Consider the following 19,767-nt stretch of genomic DNA (forward strand, 5'->3'; position numbering starts at 1 on the left):
CTGGAAATCCCAAATCTGGAGAAAAAAAATCAGACGCACACACACAAAACAACAGCTGCTTTTCATTCTTCCAGTTTCATGCTAAGGTCCAGTAATGAATGGTAGACCCACAGCACGCCGAAAAAAAAAGTTAAATTACACAACTCAGTTCTTAATGATGAGTAGTGTTCTCGTTAAAAAACCAGTGCCCTCAAGCCTTTGAGGAAACATTCAGGGATGGATATTTGGTCTTAGTTGTAACCCATGCATGCAAGTCACACTCATTCACACAAATACATATTTTTCATATCAGCTGCTGCACACTGAGGATTGTAGGAGAAATTAAATTGAGCTCTGCTATTGTTATAAAAGAATGAGAGCAAGGGGGGAAAATGAGCAACAATAAAAGGTGGATATAAAGGGAAAAATAAATCTGTAAATGATACTGCAAATGCGCAAATAATAATAAAGAGAAAATGAATTAAAAACGGAGAAAATAATAAAAGTCTCAAAAGCTGTTTCGATCTTGAAATAAAGACATTTATTTATGGATGGAAGACCAAGTCAGGTATGGATAGTAAGAAAAAGTAAGTTTGAAGGCACGAGCTGGAAAAAGATTGAAGGCGTTGAGTGAATCCATTTTTGTAGTAGAATAGGCCTGGGAAGGAAACACAAGAATCAAACATGATAAGAAAGGAGAGAGCAGCATGACAAGACAGGACATCAGCACAGACAGAGGTAGAGGGGAAGGAAGAGTGTTTAAACGATACTGAGAAATAAAACTGAGGCTGGTTCAAAGAATGTGAGGTCTGTAAAATCACATGATCAGCTCTGCTTCCATCAGAGACTCAGGGGGAGTTAGTTTTATGGTGAAAAGTTTATAGATAGAAAACAATTACAGGTAATAGCATTGCATTTTGACCAAGAATAAGTTTCTTTGTTACAATTACAATTTTTTAACTAAATCTCCTACAAGGTGTCAGAAAAGGTTGGTAACAAACCCATAAAAATCAGAAACGTTACCTGATCGAAATCTAGCTGATCTCCAGTTCAGTTTCATTTAGTTTCTAAGGTTTGTTTTCAGACCTTAGACAATAGAAACAATGGATGTAGCTTCTGTTTGTTAAAACTAAGCCAACACTGAAGTGATTAAGCCTCCATTTTTCTTCATGGCCACCAAAGACTGATAAGTCTACAGGTAAACAGTCCCTGGCACTGACCTTAGTTGGATGAAGACTTTTTGGACTTTATCGATCATTTTGCTTCTCACTGAATAGGACATGAAAGTCATTTGAAATAAAAAATAAAAAATTGGCCTTCTGAACTTCAGAAAAGAGTCTCATAGAAGGTCTGCTGATGCAGTTACAATGACATCTTTTATACGGTCAAAGCAGCTTGTGACTTCTACATTTAGGTCACTGCTCTTAGACACATTGCTCTGTTGCAGTTTAGGTGTATTTATATAACACCAGTTCATGCCATCAGTTGGCTCAAGGTGGTTTATATCACATGGTAAAATCCCATCTAGTCAAGCTTTAAAATGATAACAGTCAAAACATTTGGTTTGAGGCTTTATAACAGAACTTCAATAATCTCTGGGTGCCACTTGACAACAGATTATCTTTTATATTTGTTATAGACAATTTATAATGATTAAAAGATAAAAATGATTATCATTATTAACCAAAATTCATAAACTGATGGTTTCCTCCAGCTCTGTAAACTGCACACCCAAAATACCACAAGGATGACAGTAGATAACATGGGACACTCATAGATTATGTGTAGATTGTCTGTGGGTGGATGTCTAGTCTGCAGAACAACATTCTTGGGCAGAACACTGAATACTCTTGGACAATGAAACAGAATTCTTTTGTGCAGTCAGTCATGCAATTTGGAAGCACTGAAGAAACATTTTGTCTTGTAGCAGAACCACTCTTGTGAGAATCGTCCATCAGTAAACGTTAACAGTAGTTCTGCATCATGTTCTACGTCTTAAATCACTAAATGGATGGGTCTTTCAGTATGACAATCACCCAAAACATACCAAAGGCACCAAAAGACAAACATGGTTGTAGCTATCCTGACCTCATCCATTACACTGTAAATACACCAACCTCAACTGCAACCCCGCCCCCCTTCAAAAAACATAAAAATACAGTATAATGTACTGTGTAATAGTAAAGGAATTTTCTGCAATGCATTGTGAGATCAAGAACCCCAAAAGGATGGAAAAGTAAGAGAGAGGGCAGCCATTACACTCTCAGACTCCATCTGGTTTTGGACTCTGGAGAAACTGCTTTCATGTTTCAGCGGTAAATATTACATTATATATTTTAATTTATTAAAATAACGTGTATCAAACAACTTAACATGTTTTTATTTAGAAATAATTGTTAATTTTGTGTTAACTGGTGTCTGCTGTAACCAATTAAGTTGGGAATGTTTTGCTAACTTATTTTGAAAATAATTGTGATTTAGGTTTAACATGACTTAAGCTTTCCATTTTAATGAATACTTTATTTTTCATTATGATGCCACCAGTTTTGGCCTCCGGTGGCCAAATAAAGAACATTATTTGTAAATACTAACCTTAGCTGTTTGTTTCTCTTTAGCTTTACACAACAGCGAGCTAGCTAATGAGCTAAAGTCAATGCTACAGATGACGCATGCAGAATCTGCGGTAAGTAGCAGTACCAGAGGAAAGAGATATTTAATTTTTAGCCAGTATTAAATTAATCACATCAAAGTGTTTAAAAAGGCATTATTAGCACATTTACATGCAAATGCATATTATCCACTAAGATTAAATGTTTCTGGCAATTAAGTACCCTAGAATTTACCAGTTGGAGTCAAATTGTTAAATGCTGTCATTGTGTTACTTAAATGTGTAAGTCTTAGTTCAAGCAGCATGATTGAAGACATTCCTTTGTTTCTGTCCACCTCTCCAGCCTGTTGGTGGGGGAGGGGGGTGTTTTATAGGGACATATCCTATGTGAGGGTTCTGTTTCTTATTTAGTGAGGATTTAGTGACCTCACCTGTGTTTGTGTATGGTGAGACCGTTAGAGGGGTTAAGCCATATACAGGGTGGGGGAGATTACCCTTTGGTGAGCAGGAGGTCACACAAACGCACCCACAAACACACACACTCACATGCATACACATACACATTCTGGCACATGCATACATGCACACAGACACACACACGGAGTGTTTTAACCTTTTGTGACCATAGGGGGGGTTTACAGTGGGTGGTGCTTGTATTCACTGTATTCAATAAAACAGCTGCAAGGAAGGCTGTTTATTTGAAGTTGGCTAGGAGACAGGTGAGGAGCGTTCAGCTCCAAGAGCCTGGTTCCAACCAGCCTCCCTTGCCAGCAAGTAAAACCCGGTTCCGTCATTGTCTGGCTTTCTTCAAGAAGAATAAGTCTCTAAACCAGCGGTGCCTGTGGAAGCGCAGACCCAACAGTACCTGATGCGTTTTTCGCTCACTACTGACATCTTTTCTTTAAATATATTATCTCCCCTTGCTCGTACTGCAATTTCTGCATGTAGTAATGTGACCTCTGTATGTGGCTGCGGTGGACCAGCGTGTCTGTTACACGTTTTGCCGGTTGCTTTAAATGCCATGTTTGTCAAAGTTTATCAAGTGTTTTGTTTGAGGAAAACATCTAGAAGACGCTTGAATGAATGTATATGAAAATGTTTCCATTAGGATAAACTGGTTAAAAGGGACATTTAAGTGTTTAAATGTACTGTTGATGCACAGATTAAATTCCTAAATTTAAGAAATGTGTGCCAAATGGTGTATTAAGTTGTAATTTTATAGAAATATATTCTTGAGGATATAAAGAAGTACATTTAATCAGTTTTATTGAAAGAAAATGCCTGTAAATAATAATATAAACAGAAATTTCCAGTCAACGGAAATGTCTGTTAATGGTACAAAAATATACTTGAAGTTGGAGGAAATGACCTCATAGGATATTATAGGTATAGGCTTATGATGTACTGTCAATCTACAGAATCATTGTGTTTTACCGTACAGGAAATGTCTGTGAACTTTCATAAAACAAAAAACTGTGGCAGAAAATTACCAGGACATTTTCTGTTTTTTTTTCTGAATTTTTTTTGTACGGTGTGAATTTAGACTCTAAAGGTTCAGTGTGAGCAGAAGCCAAAAAGGACCTTATTTGGATGAAAAGGTAAACTGCCAGTTTATCTGCTTAAGCAAGCAAACATCCATAGTTAGCAAGCTGCATGTATTAGCATCAGTGTTGGTCAAGTTATTTGAAAATAGTAATCAGTAACTAATTACTGATTACTTCCCCCAAAAAAGTAATCCTGTTACTTTACTGATTACTTATTTTCAAAAGTAATTAATTACTTAGTTACTTAGTTGCTTAGTTACTTTTTTAAAACACGATTTACAACCTGAATAGGTGATAAAGTGATAGATCTTTCAGCCCAATTCTACTTTTTCTGCATAATCATCATACAAAATGTAATCAAATGGAAAAGTCTCTTTTTAAAACTTGTTTTATTAGTTTTAATCTTTTAACTTTATGCATCAAGCAAAAATTTAATTATATGCAACATTCTCTGACTGGAAGAAATTTGTTTAACATTTAAACCTATTTTCTGCACATTCCAGCACATAAAATAAATTATTTTTTGTGTTTACACTCAGTCTTTCAAATAGATGCAAGTAAAACACAGCAGAAAATAAATAAAGTCAAAGACTAGCGGTCCTGTTGCTCTATTTTCACCTGTAAAGCAGGAGTGGGGTAGGCGGAGGTTTACCCTGGTGCAGGTGTGCAGCGGTCAGTGGAAGAATCCGCGAGTTTCTCTGTGAGTTTCCCATTACGTCGTAGCTACTCGGTGCTTGCTCGGAAGTTTAGGGGTTTTTTTCGCTGTAAAAAGAAGTTTTCTTCCCACGCACAACGGACACTAATGTTTTTGTCACTTTTTATGGAATCAAACTCAAAGTAAGGTCAGTACTTCCACGCTTTAAACGCTGCACGCTCATACTCTCTCCCGCACTCGATATATGATCCATTGTTGATCTGCACACAGCTGTTGTCACCAACGTTGCACTTGCTTAAGTCACTGTCATGAGACATTCTCGCAAAAAAATCACGGTTTTAGTAACGCAGCGTTCCTACGGGAAAGTAACGGTAATCTAATTACCGTTTTTGCAATAGTAATCCCTTACTTTACTCGTTACTTGAAAAAAGTAATCAGATTACAGTAACGCGTTACTCATCTCTGATTAGCATACGTTAGCAGACTGAAGTACTAATATAATACTAGACTTTCACTAAAACTAAAGCATAAGTTTCATAGACTGTCTGCAGATAAACCATTAACAAGTTTTCCAAAAAAGTATAACAACAGAGGAGGTTTAATGGCTCAAAGCAGGGGATGAGGCCCTTAACTCGTTATGCCTATTTGCTATAATTGAATAAAGCCAGATAGTTATATTTTATGGTTGCTTATAATTTCACTACAACTCAAAGACTACCATAAAGTAGTGCACTCCAATGACTATTGGCAGTGCATTTCAGAAAACAGATAATTCCAGTGCCGTTAAAAAATTGCTTTCTTGACTTTCAGTTGAATTTATTAAGTCCTCCCTGGTGTCAGTGCAGAAGATGAAGTGACTATCCCGAGCACAAAAGCTAGGTGGAAACCTCTAGATTTGGTTTTCACATTCCATCATGTGAGAAGAAGGCATGAATAAAGTAGTAGGAGCCTGAGGGAGTGGAGGGGAGGGTTATTGCATCAGGTGAAGGGATGAAAGCACAAAGTAATCATTATTTGATATTCTTTCACCGGTTTTCTCGATCATCCTCCCTGACTTCTATTTTTAACTGTTATCATTCCTCCCCATGGGGATCGTGTTGCCAATTCCTCCCAGTAGTCATAATTGCTTCGTTGGTCTCTTCATGTAATGGCCACATGCTGAGTAATCCTGACCATGGGCCTGTGCTCGGTGAATGACTAACGATTACTTCATTGAGTACCCCTCTCTCTTCCCTTCCTCGTCTCCGTCTCTCATTTCTCAATCTTTCCACGCCCAGCAGTAATTTCCTCACTGCTATCTTCTGCTGTTTCCTACCGCTGGGTTCACAAGACTGCATGCAGCACAAAGTAGGGCCTTGGTGGGTAATTCCCCTCCTGGCTGGTGGTCAGTGTTGTGTTTTTATACTTTTGCTTTATTTTATTTTGTTCCTCAGACTACTGCAGGTTTGTGCTTTCATGAAGTGGAATCTAAACAGTGTCAGCGGTGAAACGAATAACAAAAAGGTTGAGATGGTGAGATGGCACATTTGTTTAGAAACAGAGAGCTATGACAGCCCTTAAGAGAAAGAAATGAAGAGGACGGATAAGAGCGAGTGTGCACTTAGCATAAACCAGTGTTGGACTGACAACTAGATTGCAGCAAAGCTGAGAACCCTTGACTGAGGTTGGTGTTGAGATCGTAGGTGGAGTTTAGATGTGCTGCCCACTCCTGATTCTCACACAAAATCCACTGCCTTGTTCAGAAACCCATTTCACAGTCAGTTTAACAAGCCACTCCAGTAGGAAATATTCATACTCTCTTGCCTTCACATCACAATTTCTTTCAAGGGAAATTGAAGCTCAGATTCTCTGGGAATGAAGTTCATATTTCTTTTGTTTATTGTAGAGAGACAGAGAGAGAAGTCATAAAAATGACAATATCGTGCTCTCGGAGTGAGCGCGGGTGGAACAATATCTGTTTTCTGTTCTGGGCCAACAATAATCCAACGGACAATTCTTTCATTTTCCTTTTTAATTTTTTTTACTGCCAGTCATAAACAGCGCTCTATATTCGATCCGACGTGGAATACGGGGCCACAAACGACACATTACAGACTGGGAAATATAAACCCAAAAAAGATCCTCGCAGGAATAATAATAATATGCATGCTGACAGTTTATGTGTTGGAAACTACAGTCAAAAAGGACACTTAAGTAAAATAAAAATGAAAGCATGTTATGGCAACTGGTATGAACTATGATTTTTAACCACCTTCTGCACTGGTTTGAACTATTTCAGCCTCTTAAATAAAACTTTCCACCCTAATTTCAATGCTATTGTATCAGCTTACCATCTTCTTTTATTATTTTAGCTGAAGAATGTTTTTCATGTTTCTATCAGTATGAGGGAGCGAAACTACTTTTCTAATTGGTTTAATTTTTGAGCTAATAAATGAGACATGAAGAAGCTGTTTCATTTTTAATGCTAACCCACTGCTCTGCGTAGTTGGAGTTGGAATGGGTAAGAGATGCGGGGTTATAATTTCATATAACATTCAACATCTGTTATTGCGCGCATCCAATTTTATCCAAATCAGTAGGTAGGGTGCTGCACAGTTCAGTGTGTCTTTATGAAAATGTTGTAACATGAGTGCAAGGTGTGCATGGGGTTTTATTTTCACACAGTTATAAAAAATGGTTTTCTCAAAAATCTGTGTTATGTGAAATAAATGGGAAGGTATTGTTTCAACAGTGTTTCAAGCTAGGCTCGGGACTTGAGTGGGTCTTGTTCCACAATGATATTGCTGATGCAGCCATAGCCTGTTGGAGCCTATCATGACATTAACCCCCAAACCAGATAGCAGACATCAGAGGTAAAGGGAGCTGTCAAGTTGAAGAAGCAAGCCCATCGGGTTTAGCCTGTGGAAGTCCAGGTGCAGCTGACAGGTGCAGGCGGGCCAGCTGAGCGTCGCTCTGCAGTAATTGAAAAACTTAAATGTGGGTTTGGTGAGTCCATGGCCAAAAAACAATTCTGGCAAACCATCAGGCAAGAGGAAGCAGTGCTCTGTTCACAGTTTATACAGTCTGGGTGGGGCGCTGCTAAACTCAACAGAGGCAGAAATCAGTTTTTGGTTTTTGTCCTGATGGCAGAACACTGGACCAACTCTTTGTTGTTGAGGATTTTTGAGGATGAGGGTTAATTTGGTAAACAGAGGGCATTCAACTGCATCACTTGACAACTGAAAATTATTAACTGTCACGGCGAGTGAGAAGAGCCGTGTGGAAGAAATGAAGGAGGGTCCAAACGCAGGCAGTCGTGAAGGTGTGAAGGTGGTTTATTGAATAAACGGCAAAGGGAAAGTGGCAAACGAAGACAAACTAAACTATACCGGAAAACAACTGAACTACAGCGCAGAAACCAGAACACGAACATGAAGGAGGGCGAGCAGAGGCAGACGACGGTAGACAGCAGGGAACACACGGATGAAACATGGTGAATACACAGACGGACCAGCAACTACAATGACAGAAGACGCGACTTAAATACACACAGAGAAACACAGGGAGATTACACACAGGTGGGGAACACAGCTGGGAGTAATCAACAAGACGAGACGGAGGTAAAACTGAACACACACACACACTCACATGAGACGCAGACCTTCACAATAAAACAGGAAACAAGAACACTACACAAAGACGCAGACTCGACACTGAGAGACAGACAGAAAATGACACATGGAACTAAACCCACACAAAACATGAGAACACAAATAAACAGAAACATGGAACTCTAATAATCATCATCATCATAGCACCAAAAACCACAACAATCATTCAAAAATAAACTAACAATCAAAACTCAAAATACTGGTTCGAAACTGACCCAGAATCGTAACATTAACTTTCTGTGGTTGACCAAAATCCGAACCATAGCCCCAACTCAACATGGAGGCTGTGTCTTGCCCAAGGCAGACTGAAGCAGCCAGGGACAAAACCACCAAGCTTATAATTAGTTTGTGACCTGCTGTACCTCCTGAGCTACAGACACCCCATTAGAGCTCAGTTTGCCTGCAACATTACTTCCAAGTGTTCAAGAGGAAGAACCATCTCAACATTAACTACCAAATGAATCTTAACTGCAAGGTTGCTGTCTGTGCTCAGGTAATCCTTTAACACCTCACTTGGCAGCACATCCCTAAGAGGAAGGTAACATCAGAGACTACAGTAAAAATTGCTTCAAGAGCTGGATCACTGGGGAGTAAATTTACAGGGCCCAACTATAATTTTAACCTGGATAATCTTAACTGGTAACACTGGGGGATTTGTTTAGGAGATTTGTGTTGAAAAGGGACAACATCTTTATGTGATGTTTTTGCAGCATGCACCTTTTTTCTGACCTTTGGATATTGTGTATACGGGTAGTTACGTGTTTGTCAGAATGTGACTCTGATGACTGTGTTTGTCAAAACATGTTACGTATTTCAGGACAATCTCCTGCTCTTTAAAAAAACAACAGTTTTTGATGCTCTGAGAATGAGAATTGCTTTGTTATTCCCACTGTGAAGCAGGAAGGAGGAAGAAGAGATGCGATCATGGATTTGTAAGTGACACTGTTGATGATTCAGAATTCAAAGCAACACTTAATGAGATTTGTTCTGTTTGCTGAGACACGGATTCACATCTGTTTGTTTTTTTCTGGTAAGTGTTTCATCTTTCTTTGAGTTAATAGGCAGGATCGGGGTTACCATTTGTTTAAAATGTTGATCAGGTGTACTGTCCAATTCTACATTTTACTTTCTTACTTTACACTAGAGATGGCACGATACTATGGAACGCCAGGACTGCCATAATGAATTAATTAAATACACCATTAAATAATTAATTAAATGTGGCAATAATTAATTAAAATCGGAAATAATTAATTACATAAATATTTATGACACATGTAATTAATTAATTATTGACACATTTAATTAATTATTGACACATTTAATTAATTAATGACACATTTAATTAATTATTGACACATTTAATTAATTATTTCTTTATTTCACATTTTAATTAATTATTGCACAGTTGACTCCTTCAGGTCTCACCATGAAATAATTTTATCTGTCAACCTCACCCATCAAACTCAGGGGGCGGGGCTAACGCTGATCGAGTCAAAACCATTGCTTTGGCCTGGTGGCCATTGTTTTTAGCACACAACAACCAGCATGTGGAAACTAACAGAACTGAGCTTTGAAAAACCCTGTTTGTGTGTCACCAAATACCGTTTTAATATTTTTTTAGCGGAGAATGTAGTGGTTTGATCTTCATGTGTCTGGTCGGTTTGTCAAGATAGAGCCTCTTTGCAAAAGTGCTTCGATGATTTCGGAGATGTCTGCCCAGTCTCACGGCAAAGCGGGGGATAGACCCGTTCGCCTCGCAAGCAATCGAGCTGTTATTACCACCGACAAAGCGCAGGCCCCGGTACACAATAACCCCCGCTGACACTGACTTATTTTACTGAGGTTATATTTATCGGGGTTTTATTTCCTGATGTTCTTATGTGTCCTACGTGTTTCACTCGCCAATTCTGAATTATAACTAACATTAAAAACATGTTTAAGGAGGAGAGAGAGCAAATAAATTCGATTAACAGCTGATCTTTGGGTTTTTGTTCAGTCATCAGTGTGACCTGCAACACTGAGAGCTAAAACTCAGGTGAGGTTTCAAAGCTGTGCCGGTGATTGGACATCAGCCGCTGATAAAGTGGGTTCGCCTATAAAGTGCTCTGTTGGGAAACAAGCTCCAGCAGCTCTGCGCTCGGGAAAAACTATATTTACTTATCTTGTGCAGAAAAATGTGCTGACGTTGCGTAATATCGAGCACCGGCTGCCCAGTTAAACTGTGACTATTACCAGGTAACGTGGACGTGTTTGTTGAATTAGCAGCAGGTGTTAAACAACCGCTGACAGGTGAGGATGAGGAGGATGCATGCAGGTAAACTGAGGGCCTGTTGAGCTGATCGCTGGTGTCGTGAGAAACACGTCAGCTCGTTCTTTATGTTACAAAAGCACAGAGACACAAGACCAGGCGGAAAGAGACGATCGTTCGGTGAAAATGAGAATCTGCGAATGCAACATGTGGAACACAGAGAGTGGAGTATCTAAACAAACCGGTTAACGTAGCCCCCACCCCTCCAAACCAAACAAATACACACAAAATAAACAGTTAAGCTGTGAGCTCGGTGCACTCTGTCAGCTGACTGTTAGCAGAGCTAGTGAAATGTCTGAAAACATCTGAGCACTTTTGCAAACATGTTCTATGTTGACAACCTGACCAGACATTCGCAGCTAAAACACTATTTTAAAACTACACTATTGCTGCCTGTGATTTGAAATGCATTCTGGGATACCAAGTCGACACAAGCAATCGATTATCTAGGATTGACCTGTCTTGCCTTACTTTGCACGGCAACCAATCAAATGTTAGAGAAGCTGCATGGCAGCGTTAACCCCGCCCCCTGAGTTTGACGGGTGAGGCTGACAGATAAAATTATTTCATGGTGAGACCTGAAGGAGTCAACTGTGCAATAATTAATTAAAATGTGAAATAAAGAAATAATTAATTAAATGTGTCAATAATTAATTAAAATGTGAAATAAAGAAATAATTAATTAAATATGTCAATAATTAATTAAATGTGTCAATAATTAATTAATTACATGTGTCATAAATATTTATGTAATTAATTATTTCTGATTTTAATTAATTATTGACACATTCAATTAATTCTTTAATGGTGTATTTAATTAATTCATTATGGCAGTCCTGGCGTTCCATACGATACCACTTTTTTATGTCCGATACCGATAACATAAATTTGGATATCGGCCGATACCGATATGAATCCCATATAGTGTGTTTTTTAATCAATAAAACTGTTTTTTAATATCTTGCTGCTTTTTGTATAAGTTCATACTCAAGTAAAAAAAAACGAAAAAAAAAAACAATAAAGCTATTCTGTTATACCTGTATGCAAAAAAGTACACTGCACCCAAAATATTTAATAGTTCAGCAAAACTGATCAATCTAATAAACTTAAACCTGCTCCATCCCCCCTATTCTGGTACTTTGAAGAGTAAGCAACCTAACTAATAGGGTTCTAAAACTCCCAGCAAAAAAATAAAAAAATAAGGAACCACCCCCCACCTCATGATGCTTAATCGACGTAATCAACTTTAATTTGATGCAGTGTGGAAAAATGCACAGAAATAAATTATTTTTCAAGAATAATTAAATAGATTCAACATCTTTCTTCTACAGAACTGCACAGATGGTACCTTCCCAAAGGAAAAAGTACTATAGCTTACTAGGGTATATTAGACTTAACAGTTACTATATACAGTAATGGACTTCTATACATTTTACATCAGATTAAAACTTTGGGTGTAAGATTTGGATAATTGTTTATTAAAAGCTAGACATTTTAAATGAGAATAAGAAAGGAAAGTATGTCTTTGTGCCCCCTTTTCCCTGTTCATGCCCTATCGGCCCCCCTGGCTAAACTTTGCTAGATCCGCCCCTGCACAGTTACCAGCCGTCAGCTGCGTAGAAAAAGATCCTGGTGTAGAAAGTAATATTAAATAAATTCTAACAACAGATTATCAAGCTTAAACATGCTGCTGTTGTTCAGCCGCTGGTTTCCTCTTTCTGGTGCAAAGTGGGCCAAAAACAAAGAAGAGAGACAGACTCGCGACAGAAAAGCCGATCAGCTGATCATTGATCAGTTTCATGACTGAAGTAGCAGCAGGAGAGAGAGAGAGAGAGGCAGTCGCTCCATATATCGGTTGTTAAGCTTAATGTGGGAATGCTTTACAAACATTCAGAGATGAACTTACACACTTGCTTTACTTCTCTCTCGGATAACTTCCTCGGAGATGAAATGCCGGATTGGTAGCGAGGCTACAAATACACACAGCTGCTCTATCACGTGATGCATACTGCTGCAACGTGCTACGGTTATGAGCCAAATTACGCCGTGTCGCAAGTTTTGTGAGGTGCTTTTTTGATATTTAATGGATCGGATTACATTTTTTTATTTCTCTCCGATATCCGATCCAGTAATTTACGTCAGTATCAGACCGATACCGATACGTAATATCAGATCGGCCCATCTCTACTTTACACAACCACCACTTATCTATCAAGTTGTGCTTTTATATGTGTTTTTCTGTATTTCTGAAAATGGTCAAATAAGCTGTTTGAGAGGGAGCCTGAAGACCACAAACAAGAGAGGTGGGATTGGTCCTTAGATAGCTGCATGGAAAAATTCAGGAAAAGTAAGTAACTAAGTAGCGGAATTACTTTTTTGGGGAAATAATCAGTAATTAATTACTGATTACTTTTTTCAAGTAACTTGACCAACACTGGTGCAGTGTTTCACACTGTTGCAACTACATTTACAGCAAAACAAAACAAAAATTAGCCTTGAATTTATGGAATTTTAAATTATGCTACAAACCATTAAGAACGTTTTGAGTATTTTACTTCAGAATAATTAATTTTGCTGTACACTACTGTTCCACTGACAATAAAAGAGCTGAGCTGTCTTACTGTATTTCACTAAAAGAGCTGCTGTCTAGTACAAGTGGACAATCCTTCAAAGTAAAAGCATTTCTGGTTTCAATAACTCTGCACTGCCAAGTTGGATTGCATGATATGACCAACTGGGAAGCTCTGCACTGCTGAGTGGGTCATGCAATATGACTAACTGGATAAATCTTGTTTCCATCACGTTTTGAATTCTTCGACCTCCCATATTAAACCCAGCCACAAGGGGACCAAATGACAGTGTGTCCCTAGTGCAAGTCCCAAGCCTGGATTAATGGGGAGAGCTGCATCAGGAAGGTCATCCAATATAAAACCTTTCACAAATCAAACAAGTTCAAACTGGCTGGTGAGCCTAAGTTGGCTGTTATTTTCATGTTGATACTGAGACCAATCATTTAGGTCACCTTAAAGCAGTAACACATAGAATAGCAGATTGTAAAATATGTGGAAAATTCCACATCTTTCTGATATATTACCATGACAGTGAAAAATTTATCTCCATTGCAAAAAGACATCACAAGGGTTGTACGACTTCTAAACATCTCTGAAAAGATGGATTCTCCACCTCGTCTCAGAAGTGAGATTACTTGAAGATGATGGGTGAGGTGTATTATTGTGTGTGTCTTATTTATAGATATAAAGGTGAGAAGTAGAAGAAAATATTTCTTCTATCTGTTTCATCCCCAGACAGTCCAAGGACATGGAGGTTAGGTGAATGTAAAAAAAATGGTGAGCATGTGTGAAAGTATGTTTGCCTTTGTACATCAACCCCCTGATACACTGGAAACCTGTCAACCCGGCATACACAGCATGTTTTTACAAGTTTTACACTTCTCATTAAACTTTAGAAGTGGACAGTAGTAATTAGGTAGGATAAGACAAATCCAGATGATCTTTCCATAGCTTTTCCATAGTCCTGCAAATTGAAAACACAACAGCAAAGCAGCACTTAAATAGTTTTCACAAGCATCTAAAATGTCTGTCTGTTATAGAAACATCGTCAGAAGGTGACATCATTTGGGGGGAAAAGACAGTTAAAGTGGAAACTGAAAAGACTGAAAAGAAGGAGATTTCTGTGTAACTGGAGTTAAATGTGGCGCCTATGCATTTCTAGGTAGTCAGCTAAAAACATTTGTAAAATGTAAAGCAGTTGGCTATACACGAAAGGTAAATGAATATATAGATCCTCTAGACTTGCCAGAGACTGTTGCCTGTGGTTGTGTGTTGAATTTACACATTTCTAATTTTAAATGCCTTTGAACTGTAATGCAGATTGGCAGGTGAGACAACTCTAAACAATTAAAATCATCTGGATTGATTTAACAATTTTTTTCCTTGAAGCCAGCCGTTAGCAGTGCCAGCGTATAATCACTGCACATGAAAGAGTCTGTCTTCTCCCTAAGGGACTAAATGAAATATGCACTTTTTTCCTTCTCTTGCTTTATACATCCATCTTAATGTAGACATCAATAGCCTCTCTGTATGTTTCATCTCAGAAGGGGACAATGATTCAAAGGAAGCCTTTCCTTCGCACTTTTCTCACTTAAATGTTGAGTCATGCCATACTCAGCCATATGGTATTGAGTCAACTGAGAGATTATAAGAGAAATACATGGTACTCAAATAATACAGTATAGGAGTCTATGGAAGATTTTGATAACGGCAAAGATCATACTTCATCCCCAATCACCAATAAATTGATCTAAACAGTTACTGACTGATGTTCCTGCAATAACTGCACAGGGTTACAATAGCTTCAGCTGTGTAGTGCTGGGCTAATCTGCTCATTATCTCTCCACTCTGTGGTTATTGTCATTCTCATGGTTGTTGAGATTGTGGCAACAACTCATTTAAATACAGTAGGTTGGGTTATTTAAATAGGTTGCTTAGCACTGAAAGCCGCACCTTTATCTTTTCAAAGATGGCCGTTTGTTTCCTTAAGAGTCCAGTGCTTTGTGAGTCATCCATCCAACCCAGTCTCCAGACCATCCATTCTGCTTTATTTAACCTGCACCTATCACAACCTAGCTACAAACCTGGGCTGCAGTGAATATGCACAGCACATTAGGGTTTTATGAATGAAAATAGAAGCAGTAATTTCCCTCCAGTGACACTTTCCCAAGAAAGTAAGGTTCGCCTTAATGCACACCTAATTGTTGCTCTCTATGACTGTGAGAGAGAGAGCAGTATTGTGACACTTTCTGGAAAGTGTCACACACGCACATATATATGTATGAACAGTGTTGGGGAGTAACGGAATACATGTACCGCCGTTACGTATTTAAAATACAAAATATGAGTAACTGTATTCCGTTACAGTTACCGTTTAAAAAGGTGGTATTTAGAATACAGTTACTTTGCTGAAATAAATGGATTACACGGCGGTACTTTCCTGTTTCATATTGTCGCGGGTCAGGACTGTTTGGGTTTTGTTTGACAGCTACGTTCTGTTGTTCCAGGCGGCAGCGTTACGGTTACCATGTTTACAGGATGACGCGCGCTACTGTGTGTTTCCTGGGTGAGAGAGGCCTTTTTGTTGTTATTGTTGTGGACTGTCATATCCGTTATGCGTCTGTGAGCGAGGGAGGGAGAAAAAGGAAAAGTACGAGCTGTCATCAAGCAAAAACGGGAGCTGGAAGCATGTAAATATAATAATAACCACTGCAGCCAAGAAGAGAGCCTGACGAGCCCAGTTGTAAGTAAGCTATTAAGACTCGACTGTACACCGTGTTCGTGTTTTCCTCTGAAAACAATAAGTTCTGTTGGAGCAGCCTTTCAACGCCTCTCTCTGTCTCTCGCTAGCAAAGTTGACCCAGACAACAAAGTAAAGCTAGTTTTCAGCTACGAGCCGACACAGAACCCACCGTATTAGCCAGAGGTCCCTTTACTACGGTTCGGAGCCGCAGACCTTCAGTAACAGTAATAAATCACAGCAATAGTACATTCATGTAGTTGTAAACAGCATGATAATATATTAAGTAATCCAAAGTATTCAGAATACGTTACTCTCTGTCAGGGTTCCTGGGTCGGTGACCCAGTGTTTTCAGTTTTGCCACATCAATGTTTTCACTTCCTGTTTTTTCCCCGTGTCAGCTTGTCTCTCATGTCATTAGTCAGATTATGTTCAGCTCTGTACTCACCTGTTTCCAATCATTGTTGTCATTCAACCTGTGTATTTAAGTTCCTCGGTTTCACCAGTTCTTTGTCGTGTCATTGATGTTATGTTGTCGTTTCCGCCTTCGTTCAGTCAGCCAGCCATTCAGTCCTACCGTCATTCAGTCAGTCGTCCAGCCAGCCAGCCATTCCCTACCTCTGTTCTGTTTGTTCACTCCATCGATAATAAATCACCAGGCTTCACCTACCTGCGAGTCCTGCGTTTGGGTTCCTTCTTCCTCGCCTCCACTCAGCAACCCCTGACACTCTCATTGAGTAACGTAACGGAATACGTTACAGAATACATTTTGGGGCATGTATTCTGTAATCTGTAATGGAATACATTTTAAAAGTAACCTTCCCAACACTGTGTATGAAACTGAAACTGAACCAGTGACTTGAAATGTGAATCAAGGTTGAGGAAAACGACTCCCCCTCTTTGAGTCTGGTTCTCCTGGAGGCCTCTTCCAAGTAAAGAGGCCTCCACTGTCTCCAGACACTTGCTTACAGGATATGATCAGATCATTGATGCCCACTATCGAATACTGTGGGGTCCTTTCTTCTACTGTATAAAAAGCCCTGGCATGACTGTTGGCACTATATTTACATTTCAAGATTGAACGAGTGTTTCTATAAACTAACACAGAAAGTGTCACAGTACTGCTCTATGGCCTGAGAACCTGTTGCACGTTATATAGATGGCAGTATTTTTTCCCTATGAGAATTACTCAGCTACAACATAATGTATAGGGTTGGCTGTTCGGGTGGTTAGGCTTGCTTTCCTACCAGAAAACAAATGAATTTCCCACGAAGACTCAAAATACAACATACGTGCTGCAGAAATGAAACACACTTCTTATGATCTGTGTTGGCTTTCTGCTTTTCTGCTGTTTGTTTTCACCAAGAGAGGAGGAGAGTCTGGAAGAAACTGTGTGGAGATTCCTTCTGCCTCTGAGGCGGAGTCAGAGATTCAGATATAACACCTTATCGCCATCTTGTGATCAACCAAGCTGTATTTAAGGATTGCTCAGTCTTCAACAGATAGTCAACTCACTCAGAGTGTGCCTCCTTCGTGTTGTGAGGAGGAGTCCCCTTTGCCGTCTGCTTACCTAAATCAGCATCACAGTCTGGATGGGACATCTCGCTCTCACTATTCTACGCACTCTGCCTGCCTTCCCATGGCTCCTTTCCTGCTCTGGCTCCCACTTGCCTGCCCTCCTGAACCTCTGTCCCCACCTAGCAAACCAGTAGCCCCCTCCTTACAGCAAAATTATCACAATTTCAAGTAAGCCTGAAAGCTTTTTTGCAACATCCTATTTGCACTGACGCTAGCCACAGAAGCTACAGCTAGCCAATGTTAGCTGCATTCATTTTGTCAACTAGCTAGCCAGCTCGCTAAGGTTAGCTGGTGAGTTATGCATGCTAGTTAACGTTGGTGTAGCCCAGATGAAAAAATCAACACATTTACACCAATGATAGAGAAGAAAGAGTATTTATTCTCTTTATTTTAACTGTCCACACCAACAAAGTGTCATATTTCCTATGACCATTGAATGCACCTCTCAGTTCACCCCGCGTGAGGGCAACTAGCTCAGCAACCAATCAGAGCCTTCCCAGGCCGCATTGACCCTGTCAGCCAGGAAGTGAGTTGAAGGTGCATGGAGTTCCCGGGTTTTTTTCTCATCTCAGCAAGAGGAGTGGAGGCATCTGATACTCAAACTGAGAAATCCACGGACAAAAGAGAGGGAAAAAACTCAGAATTGTGAGGAAAGGAAGCCAGCATACTTAAGTGCTGGAAATCCGGAGTCGAGTGGCTGGATGAAGGAGAGAAGCAACGTCGGTAAGACAAGTGTTATTCTGAAGGAAAAAAAGTTGTAGAGACGTACAGTCATGATCACGCTAATGCTAGCTCGGTGTCTCACAGGCTAACCACTCACCTTTCTTCCGGAGAGCTGCTGCAATTCCGACACCAGTGTGTGTTGGGCTTTTGTGAAACAGAGCAACGGTGAGCAACATGTTCTTAGCTGCTCTAGAGCTAGTTTTTGTCAGTTCACTGTGAGTTTAAAGTAACCTAGAGGGTAATTTTTAGTGCATTTCTCTCTCACGAATAGGCCTATAGTGTGGAGAAATTAAGCACACTGCTTTACCTCTGAACTGAACTCACATGTATATTTTGTTGCTTATTTGCACATAGTTCTGAATTTGTTATGGTGTATTGTATTTTGAATGTCAATGGTTACTTACCATAAGTATTGTTTAATTAATGTTTACATGAATAGAGACATAAGATTTAAGATGTTAATGCAATGAATATGAGGTTGATGCAATATTTTGATTTTGTATTTTAACCTTAAACAATGCATCTGAAACAGACTGATTAGAATGTACATTTTATGACCTGGATTATAGGTCAGGTTTTTTTTGGAGAGGACAGAAAAGTCCAAGGACCAGGACGATATTCCGGTTGTGATAGATGGCGAGCCAACCACTTTGAGGACGATCTACCCCAAAAGAAGATACACACCACAGACTCATACATTCCAGTTACACTCACAAGGACCTTTGAAGTTGGCTATCGCCAGCTTAACTCTAAATTCTTAAAGGGCCCCAACGAGTACTTTTATTTTGTTTGAGTGTGCACACTATTTATTTTATTTTTTACTTTATCTGTACAAATTGGACAAATATCTGTTATACCTTGTAACAGTACAAGAGTGGCTACTCAAAAGTTAACATTGTGTCCAGGTCATTATTGCTGCTCAATACTTTGGCTCCATACGAATTTGGTGTCTTCTGATTCTGGCCAGGGTCTTATTACGAGCCCAAGTAATTATTGAGCTGTAATTCACCTTTATACCTTAAAGTTGGTTACATTAGCATGTCGCTTGTCATCAGCTGATAGTAACGTTAGTCAAGAGTTTCTTCGACAGGCGATGTTTTTCCACAGTGCTTGGGACATGAAGAGCGCAATGAACCTGACTGGCGAATTATTTTAGCCGGTCAGAGGACGAGGGAATTGGATTTAACTTATGCTCTCAGCTCTCTCCTACAGTAATAACTCAGCTCTGCTCTCTTTCAGTGGCAACTCCCTTCCTGATCTCAGCACCGACTCTGTTGTACATCATCTTCAAACATAATCCTATTCTTTAATAAAGACTCTGCCACTCTGTTTGAACCTTGTGTATTTTGTGGTCCATTAGTTGTCCACTGGCTACGGCTTTAACAATACTCCCCATCGAAATATATAAC

General features: G+C 39.4%; 1 long non-coding RNA gene across 1 annotated transcript; it reads left to right on the top strand.

Moving 5' to 3' along the window:
• The first annotated feature begins 17,956 nt into the window (after nucleotides 1–17,956).
• On the top strand, nucleotides 17,957–19,746 carry LOC146498409 (uncharacterized). Its single transcript, XR_014870837.1, has 3 exons — nucleotides 17,957–18,358; nucleotides 18,443–18,523; nucleotides 18,928–19,746. It is a non-coding gene; the product is annotated as an uncharacterized LOC146498409 (long non-coding RNA).
• Nucleotides 19,747–19,767: the final 21 nt, after the last annotated feature.

Source organism: Neolamprologus multifasciatus, chromosome 18 (assembly GCF_963576455.1).
Source record: "Neolamprologus multifasciatus chromosome 18, fNeoMul1.2, whole genome shotgun sequence".
NCBI classification, from domain to species: Eukaryota; Metazoa; Chordata; class Actinopteri; order Cichliformes; family Cichlidae; genus Neolamprologus; species Neolamprologus multifasciatus.